Below are 9,845 nucleotides of genomic sequence, written 5' to 3'. Positions count from 1 at the left end.
AAGTGCTCAACAGATGTTTCTAGAGCAAGTGAATGAGAGTCTTTTAGAAACAGTGATTCAACCATTTGACTGTCTTTAAGAAATATCTGACTCTTATCTTTAGAATTTCCGGTAGACTCATTGAGGAACAAGAGGTATGATTCAACCTTTGAACAAACATGGGTGCAAAAGAGACTGCGCAGCTGACTTCAAGAATGTGACCATAAAATCAAGTAAATATTTGATCAATGACATCAACATATGGAAAACAGTTCTTTAAGGAAGCTGACGTTTGGAAACTCACTTAGGATACCTTCAATATAGCTTTGGGACTTTAACCAAAACTACATGTCCAAGGCTGAAAGTGCTGAGAATCTGTTGCATGCCCAGAGAAGCCATCACAGTGATGGCAGGTGAGGCAGGGGTAAACATATAGGGTGGTTGGATATATACTCTTTAAGAAATTTAAGGGAGCCAAATAAGTGAGGCACTTTATCAGCAGGGACTATCACCACCATTATAGTTGAAATGTATTGAGGACTATGTGCCAGATATTGTGCTAAAGACTTTATGTGCATATCCAATTCGGTCCTCTCAGCAGTGCCAGGAGGCAGGTGCCATGATCATGCTCATTTTACTGATTGGGTTAGTAAGGCTCAGAGAGTTTACTAATTTACCTAAGATCATATAGCTGCTAAGAGGATGGTGGCAAAAATTGAGAACCAGGCTGTTTGCTTCCAAAGACAACGACTCTTAACTATCAAGCTTTAGACTTGCCCCCAGATTCAGGGTACCGGAAAAAAATTTGGCAGGTGTTTTGCTCATCCATTACTATGTAACTATACAGCCCAAAACCCAGTGGCTTAAAACAAAAATGTATTACTACCTCTCGTGGTTGTGTGGATCGACGGGGTCAGTTGGGCGGTTCTTTCTTGGAGTCTCCCATACTGTCTTAGTCAGAGAGTCTTGTGGCCTCACTTCAGAAGCCACACAGTGTCACTTCTACTGCATTCCACTACTTAAAAATGGGACACAGGACCAGCCTAGATCCAAGGGGAGAGGACCACACACAAGGGAACGAGTAGCAGGAAGCATCCTGCTTTGGGGCCATCCGGGGGACTGGTTACCACAGTAGACAGAGCTGAATGAGCAAATGGGAAGCACCCCGGGGTGTGTGCAAGGGCGTACCTCTTAGAAAAGACTTTCACATCCACTTCCCATGCCATCCTTTGTAGCAGGCAGGCCAGGGGCAGGCCTAGAGCTCTATTTCACAGAAATGGACACTGTTGCTCAGTGAACAAAGTGACTTACCTAAAGTCACAGCGCTCCTAAATGTGGGTGTGGGGTGTGAACTTTGGTCTTCTGACTCCTAGCCCTGCACACTTTATGGGTTTTCTTAAGCTGCCAAGGCGCAGAGCTCTTTGGCACTTCGAAGCAGGAAGAGGAGACAGAGTCTCCACCAGCACAAATTAATCAAAGGGAAGCAATCATGGATCTAAATTTAAAAAGAAAAAGGATATCGGAGTTGCAAGAGTATTAAAATATGAGAACCCCTACTATAATAGCTGATGCAGGAATGGACGCGTATCTACTGCTCATGGGAGTATAATTTGGTGCAACTTTTGGATGTAAAATAGACACAGCCTTAGAGTTTTGTAAAATCTTTGACCCAGAAATTCCATATCTAGAAGATTTTCTGAAGAAATAGCCAGGAATATGAACAAATATTTAGTTATTAGGGTGTGTTCTGGAGTATTTTTGCTAACAGGGAAAAATTGGAAACAATGCAAATGTGTAACAAGAGGTTTTGTTAAACAGTGGAAGACCATTTTGCCTTTACACTGATATTGTAGAAAAATACTTAATACCACATAAACGGTTTGCAACGTCACTTATGGGGGAAAAGCAGGCTTTAAAGAGTATTGTCGTATCCCATTTTTATTTTAAAAACCGTAAGTATGTCCATGCTCACAGAAAAAGACACGAGGAAGAAATGATACCAAAATGTTAATAGTAGTTATTCAAGGATGGTAGGATTATGTCATTTTTTAATTTAATTTAATTTTTTCTTCTCTATGTTTTAAAATTGCTTATAGCATGTGTTACTTCTATAATGAGTTTTTAAAATGGAAAATAAGAAAGGGAATTAGGAAAATACAGAGGGTTCTAAGCTAATTCCAACTAACCAAATGGAAGGTGTGCACGGGAATAATCTAATACCTTATATTTAACCCTTCAAAGTGCTTTTTAATTCAAGGTCTAATTTGGTGTCTACAACTACTCAATGAGGGATATTGCACAGGTGTTGTTATTTCTGTTTTGCAAATGGGAAAAGTGAGGCTCGTGGTGGTTAAATCTGCAAGGTCAACCTGGCTAGTTAGTGTCAAAACCAGAACGAGAGCCCAGATCTCGTGCGCTGTTCATGGACTTCACGGGAAGTCGTAGCCGACGCCAGAGTTACACCTGGCTTTGAACTGGCACGTCCACTTTCTGTGTTACCTGCTCCCCTGCTTTAGCCTACCCAGAATCCCTTCCCTGTCTTTGGTCTCAGTGGTCCCACTTTTTTCTGTGGAAGCTGCACTCCCTCTGTCTCAGTGTAGATTCCAGCAATGGGCATGTAACTCAATCCCGCCCATGAGAGCCATCCTTGGAAACTGCCAAAGTGTCAGAAAAGAGTTTGCTGAGTTGGTAGGAAGTAAGCAAGAACTGCTATGGCCTCTTTGCTCCCACTAGGGGATTGATGGGCTGCCTGAAACAAACCAATCAGAAAAAAGAGTCAGGAGGCAAAGACACATGCCCGGACGCATTGTTTGGGTACCTGGAATCCTGGGGTACCCAAAGATAAATCCACCTACTGGACTTTTTGCTCACCTGAGCCAGTACATTTCTTTTTTTCTTCCTTCCTCTTCCTCTTTTTTCATTCAAGTTTGAGTTGAATTCCTGTTAGTTGTAATTGAAAGACTCCTGACAATGATACTCTTCCGTCTCAGTTTTCTTATGTGTAAAATGGGGATACTGTTCACCTCCGATGTAGGAGTGCTGGGAGATTTACATGAGTCAATGCACATAAAGCGTTTGTCACATAGTAAGGGTCAGTAGATGCTACCTATTATTTTTAAGGAGTTAGGAAAAATCGAATTCAGAAAATCTCATCATCACCCCAAAAAGAAAAAGACTGCTTCATGCAGAAAAATATAGAGAATATAATGCAAGTTGTGAGAAAAGAGAAAGAGCTGTGTCACCAACTTCCACTGGGAGTCATCTTTTTTTTTTGGTGAAGAAGATTGGCTCTGAGGTAACATCTGTTGCCAATCTTCCTCTTTTTGCTTGAGGAATATTGTCACTGAGCTAACATCTGTGCCAGTCTTCCTCTGTTTTGTATGTGGGATGCTGCCACAGCATGGCTTGATGAGTGGTGTGTAGGTCTGAGCCCAGAATCTGAACCATGAGCCCCATGCCGCCAAAGCAGAGTGAGTGAACTTAACCACTACCACACCAGCTGGCCCCAAGGGAGTTGCTATTTCTTTTTTTATTTTTTTAAAGTTATTGAAGATTTTATTTTTTTCCGTTTTCTCCCCAAATCCCCCTGGTACATAGTTGTATATTCTTAGTTGTGGGTCCTTCTAGTTGTGGCATGTGGGACGCTGCCTCAACGTGGTTTGATGAGCAGTGCCATGTCCGCGCCCAGGATTCGAACTGACGAAACACTGGGTCGCCTGCAGTGGAGCGCGCGAACTTAACCACTCGGCCATGGGGCCAGCCCCAGGAGTTGCTATTTCTTAATTTATAGTCAGGTAGAGGCTTAGCTAGCATCAGGCCCCGCCCTCCCATCTCTCCTGCGTGGGAGCCACCGACCCCACCTTCTCACACACTCCCACACACTCACTCACTGGCTCAGGGCCCCTTTTCAATGCCAGGTGATGCTGGGCCTGGGAAAAATGTTGTGTTGGCAATTGTCCAAGCAGCAGGAATTGCAAGAAAGGAGGAGAAGAGGGAGGTGAAGTGGTTGGCAAGACAGGAATGGCTGATTTTGCAATGCAGTTTGGAGAGAGAGAAAGTAAACTAGGAGAAAGTTAGCCAGGCCTTATAGCCTTGTTCCTGCATTGGTTACAGAAAGAAAGGGCATGGTGCCCACACTCTGCAAATGCTCAGTTAAGGCCACTTGTCTTTTCAGGTAGCTGGGACTCTGATGAAGCTGGACCAGAGGGCTCTGAGGCTGAGCAAGACATCAGCACAGGAGGAGCAGCATTCACCCCCAAACCCACTCTGCAGGACTAAACAGAAAAGGGCATTATGGAGCTCACAGGATCTCAGAGGGGAGAGCCAGGGAACTGCTCTTGGAGACTCCTCGGTCTAGAACAGTGTCCTCACAGTGGGGGCTGCTCCGGTGGGGTGCCCACTGTCACTACCCCAGGGCCTAGACCCCTCGCATGGTTCACACCACTGGTGCTGGCCACTGGGTGCCAGAAACCCCACAACTGTGCCCTAAACCCTTACACCAAGATGGATTCTGTGCAGCCCCAGCTCCCTCACGTCCTCTCCTGGAGGCTAAGTCTGTCATGGACATCTGATTGGCTAAGCCTAGCGTACATGCCTTGATGTAGTGTCAGCCTTTGACCTTGGGGAGGCAGGACTCATAATGTGGGAAATTTCCCAGTCACAGGATAGGGTTCAAAAGGGCAGTCAAGTATGCGTACATCCTCAGCAGAATTTCTACAGTGTGTGTGTACACATATGAAATAGGCATATGATCCGTGTCTCAAGTTACCCTTTCCAGGCTGCTATCATCCTTAAAAATCCAAAGAACCATCACTCAAGCCCCCACCAGCAGCAGGAGCCCAGTCTCCTCATTTGGGTGTCAGCACCTCCGAGTTCAGACCGCAGCTCCAAGTTCCGTCTGGTGACCCCTGCTCCTTGCAGCTCTGCTCCTTCCAGTCGTTATCGCCCCCCTGACATGGACCCAGGTCTCCTTCTCTGCCTCCCTCTGACATGAAGAGCTGACACAGTCCTCAGAGATGTATCCCGCCAATGGGGAAGACACTTGCCTCCAATGCAGCAGAGCAGTGGGCTCTGATTTGTCACATCCTCTCCCCTTAGCACTCAGTTCTGGTTTTCCCTCTGCAGAAGCAAAGACCTATTAAAGTGGCCTTAAAGATGAGTTCAGCCACCAAACCTAGGATGCAAGGACAGAAGGAATGTTTTTTAAGCTCTTGGTTTTGGTCTTGTCCCAGGTGAAACTCCATTTTAGGAGAGAGAGTTGAGAAACCTCTCTAATGGGTTTCTCCTTTAGAAAAGCCCAGAAAGAAGATTAAGGGCAATGCCCCAGAGCAGTCCCTGTCCCACACACCAGGGTGACTGTGCCTGTCAGGAGCCCCACAGGCCTGGACAAGGGGAGGAGAAACTATGGGTGGAGAATGATTCTCCTTCCTCTGCTTTCCCGGGTCTACCCTTCCCCTTCGAGTGACGTTCATGCACTGCCTGTGTTTGCTCGTGCCCCACCCCCACCCCAACTCACTCTGTATGTCACTCAGTGCTTGTCTGTTGAATGACCCACCAGCTCCTCTATGCATTCTGCTTGAGTCCCCCAGGAGAGCCAGCTACTATCCGCACCTGTCCCCAACAACATCCTGTCCAAGGCCCCTTTGGAATATTTAGTCGGTTGTTCCATATTTATCTATGTTTTGTGAATTTACCTTTAAGACAGGGAGAACATATCATTTGCTCTGAGGTCCTCAACAACTGACAGACTGCCTACCAGTGTTTTTGAATGGAAAGGAGGATGGATGCATGGATGGATGAGTGGACTCCGGAGCTGTAAGGAACAGTGGTCACTGCAGCCAGACACCACGAGGGGGCGGTGTGGAGCAGCTCTGCAAGGTCTCCCCAGACTCTTCCTCCAGACCGGGTCCGGCAAGCTTGCTACAGGTTGTTTTGGTGAACATTTATTTTCATCTGTGACAGGAGGAGTCGAAGCTTGAGAGGGCAATGGCTGTGCCCAGGGGCCCATCGCTCCCGAGCTGGGCTCTTGAGTGGGCCCGGCACTCTCCATTACAGCACGCCCAGAAACCCAGCTCCCTAGGAGCCTCTGGCCCTGATGCCGCCCAGCCCCTGGCAGCTGTCGGTACCCCTGGAGTCCTCCCTGGAGCTGCCAACGGCCGCTGGCTGGTGAACACGTGCAGCACGGAGGAAACGCACCTCTGAGTGCACCAGGGCCTGCTGGTCTCCCCAGCCCCTCAGCGGGGTCCCTGCTTTGGTGACCCGGGCTCTCACTGGACTCTCTCTTTTCCTAACAGACAGGCCTCTTCTTTCCTTTTGGGACCCAAGTCACCTGAACTCCTATTTCCCTGGAAAGGAAGGACCCATTCTCAGCACATATCCTACACCAAATTATCCTTTTCTCCTTAAATCCTACTTCTCTCTGCCATTTCCTCTAGCCTTGCTTTTTAATTTCCTCCATCTCTTTTTTGGTGGGTGGGAGGGGTACTGGGGAGAATGCTAGGATGGTGACGGCTCTCTCCCTCCCCCGTGGCTGCACACATTTTCACAGGAGGCTCCAGAGCACCATGCCTTAGATAGCAGAGGGAGCTATCTGGAGGGCACATGAAACCTCAAAATTTCCTTTTCATTCATGCATTCACTCATTTATTTATTTACTCAATTATTAAAAATATTTTTAAGCATTCAATATGTGTCAGGTACCGAAAAAAATAACACAATCTTACATTTATTAAGCCCTTGCTATGCACTAGGAACCATGCTAAGGGCCTGACATTCATTATCTTTACACACACCTGTGAGGGAGGTGTTATTAGTCCCATCTTGCAGATGAGGAAACAGAGGTCCATAGAAACAACGTCACTCGCCCAAGGGAGCACAAGCTGGTGAGCTACAGAACCAGAAGTCACACCTTCAAGGCTGCCACCCCAATGATCAGGGATTTCCTTCGAATGTTCGTTGTTGGGCTATGTCTGCTCGTGCCCCGGGCTCTCCCCTGAGTCTGCACCTCCGCAGGCAGCCGCAGTGGTTAAGCACACAGCCCCTCGGGTGAAGGGATGAGCAGGAGCAGCAGAAACCCCCAGGCCTGGTAAGCCTTAAGTGTATTGTAACTTTGTAGCTCCTAGAGCAGAATTCCAGAATGTTCCATCAAGTTTGATTCTGCAACTGCACATCTATACTTTGTTTTGGGGCCCAGCATCACCTCAAAGCTGTGGCTCAGAGACGACCCCTTCCAAGGTCACCGGGATGGGAGTCAGGAACAAGGGTCTGCTCAACTGGACCCTAACAAGCCGCGTGAGGTAGACCCTCTCCCTTGCATGCTGAGCCCTTCTGCTGCTTCATCTGTAAAATGGGGGACTATGTTACCTGCCCTGGAGAGCTTTCCCCCAGGTGAGGCAAGAGCATGAACGCAAGAGGGTTGTATTATCACCACAAGCCGAGCTGGTGTGCCTTGACTGGGTTCTCCTGGGGGTCCAGCACAGAAGCTCCTGGCCTTTGGGACCGCACAGCCGCACAGGTCAGGATAATTTTTCTGTTATAAATCTCAGTAAGTCACATAGAGTTGTCAACTTTTTTATGTAGAGTTATTTCTTTTTTTAAATGACTGCCACAAACCCTCTGTCCTAAAAGAAAAAGAAGTTTAACAAAAAAGCAGGCAGGACGTAATCTTGCAATTAGAAGTGGCTGTGTTCAGCCTCGTGGAATATTACACGATCTGTGTGTTTCTCATTTCACTTTAGACCAGTGGAAACTGAAGCAAGGATGGCCTCAGGGGGCCCTTGCTGGAGAGTCTGTGTGATTTATAGGTGTGTCCTTCCACCTTGCAGCCAAGCCCTGGGCTGTGAGAGATGCGCCTACCCGGTCATGGGGCAGTCATGTGCACTGCAGGAGCTAAAGGACAGAATAGAAAAATAATCTTCCAGGAAATTTTCTTAATGCATATTACAAAATAGCTTGCACACCATGACTCCCAGTTTGTAAAATACCCGTATGCTTACAGACAGCCCCAGATGCTCAGAAATACCCCAGAAGGCTATACAGCAAAATCCCACAGGGTTATCTCTGCATGGAAGAATGAGGGCTACGTTTATTTTCTCTGAGTTATTTCTTGCATTTTCCACATCTTCCTGTTTTGTAATCAGAAACAGAACAAATAAAGGAGCCAAAAAAAAAAAAAGTGATGCAAGAGGAATCATGCAACACACTGTATGAGACCTTGGCCAGTGGTCTCCTTGGGACATGTGGAATTTCCGCGAAGCTCCATCTTGGACTGCAGAAGACTCCTTTGGCCTTGTGCTGGTGTCACTCACCTCCTGTCTTCACACATCTAGGGCTGGTCCTGGTACCTGACCCGTGGTATATGTTCCATCGGTGTGTATTGAGAGGACTGCTGTCCTTACAAGGCCAGTCACACTGGCCAAGAGGGGGTCACAGAGAAAAGCTGCCACTTAAGTAGAAGGGGACCATCCCTAAACCGCTTTCCTTTCTGAGTCCAAAAATTTGTATCTGAAGAGTTTGATTGCGTCTCTCCTCAGAAGAATGGAACAAAGTGATCCCCAAGGTTCCTTGTATGAGTTTAAGCTCCTGTCTTAGAGGCCATCTGGCTGCTATTAAATGAAGACCGTCTTTAAGACAACAGGGCTTGCGGAGGGTGGGTGTCAGGTCCTCCATTGATTAGGCTTCTTGGTGACAAGCAGCAGGAGTTAATTCTGGCCAATTTAAGCAGGAAAGAATGCATTGGAAAGGCTCCTGGTAACTCCCAGTTTAGACAGGAAGACTGTAAAATGGGCTGGAGCCAAGATCAGTCGAGCTGTGGGGCCCACTGCTGATGTTCCTGAGTCCTGCCTCCTGTACAGGCCTCTGTTTTCTCATGATTCTGAGTCTTGACAGGTTCAGTGTGGGGGTTAAGAGCATGGACCCTGGAGCCAGATGGCCTGATTTCAGATCACACTTACTAGGACCTTAGGCAAATTCCATGACTTCTGTCTTCTGTTTCCACATCTGTAAAATGGGGATAATGAAAGTATCAACTTGCATCCATTACCTTTTGCTGTGAAACAAATTACCGCAAAACTTAGTGGCTTAAGACAACAGTAAACATTTCTTCTCTCTCAGTTTCTGTGGGGCAGGTATTGGGGAGTGGCTGAGCTGGGCAATACTGTCATGAGGTTCCCATGAGGTTCAGTCTGATGTGGGCTAGGGCTGCAGTCATCTGAAGGCTCAGCTGGGGCTGGAAGATTTGTTTCCAAGGTGGCTTACTCACATGGCTGGCAAGCTGGCTCTAGCTGTTCACAGGAGGCCTCAGTTTCTCCCTAAGTGGGCCGCTTCGGTGTCCTCACAACGTGGTGGTTGCCTCCCCACCAACAGCAAGTGATACCAGAGAGAGCGAGCCAGGCACGGGTTATATGCTTTCTGTGACCTAGCTGGTGAAGTTACATAACATCACTTCTGCTCCATCCATTCATTAGATGAAAATAAGTCCAGCCCACATGCAAGGGGAGGAGAATTAGGCTCCACCTTTTGAAGGGAGGGGTGTCAAAAAATTTGCAGCCGTATTTTACAATCACCAAGTTACCTTATAGGATTGTCATGAAGATTAAATGAGTTAATACAAGTAAGGGCATAAAACAGTGCCTGGAATATGGTAATTACCACATAAGTGTTTGATTGCAATATTATTATTACTACTATTATTGCTGTTATTCTCCCCTACCCACACTGCGAGTCCACCTGCTCCTCACTCTTCCATCCCAGTTACCTCCGAGGCGAGGGCTGACCCCTTCTTGACTTGTTGGCTCCTAACAGCCCCTCAGGGAAGCAGAGGCTCTTTAGGACTAGGTCCCACCCTCTTTATCTGCCTCAGGAAACAA

This window comes from Equus asinus, chromosome 2 (genome assembly GCF_041296235.1).
Source record: "Equus asinus isolate D_3611 breed Donkey chromosome 2, EquAss-T2T_v2, whole genome shotgun sequence".
Lineage (NCBI taxonomy): Eukaryota > Metazoa > Chordata > Mammalia > Perissodactyla > Equidae > Equus > Equus asinus.
This window is presented reverse-complemented; position numbering follows the sequence as displayed.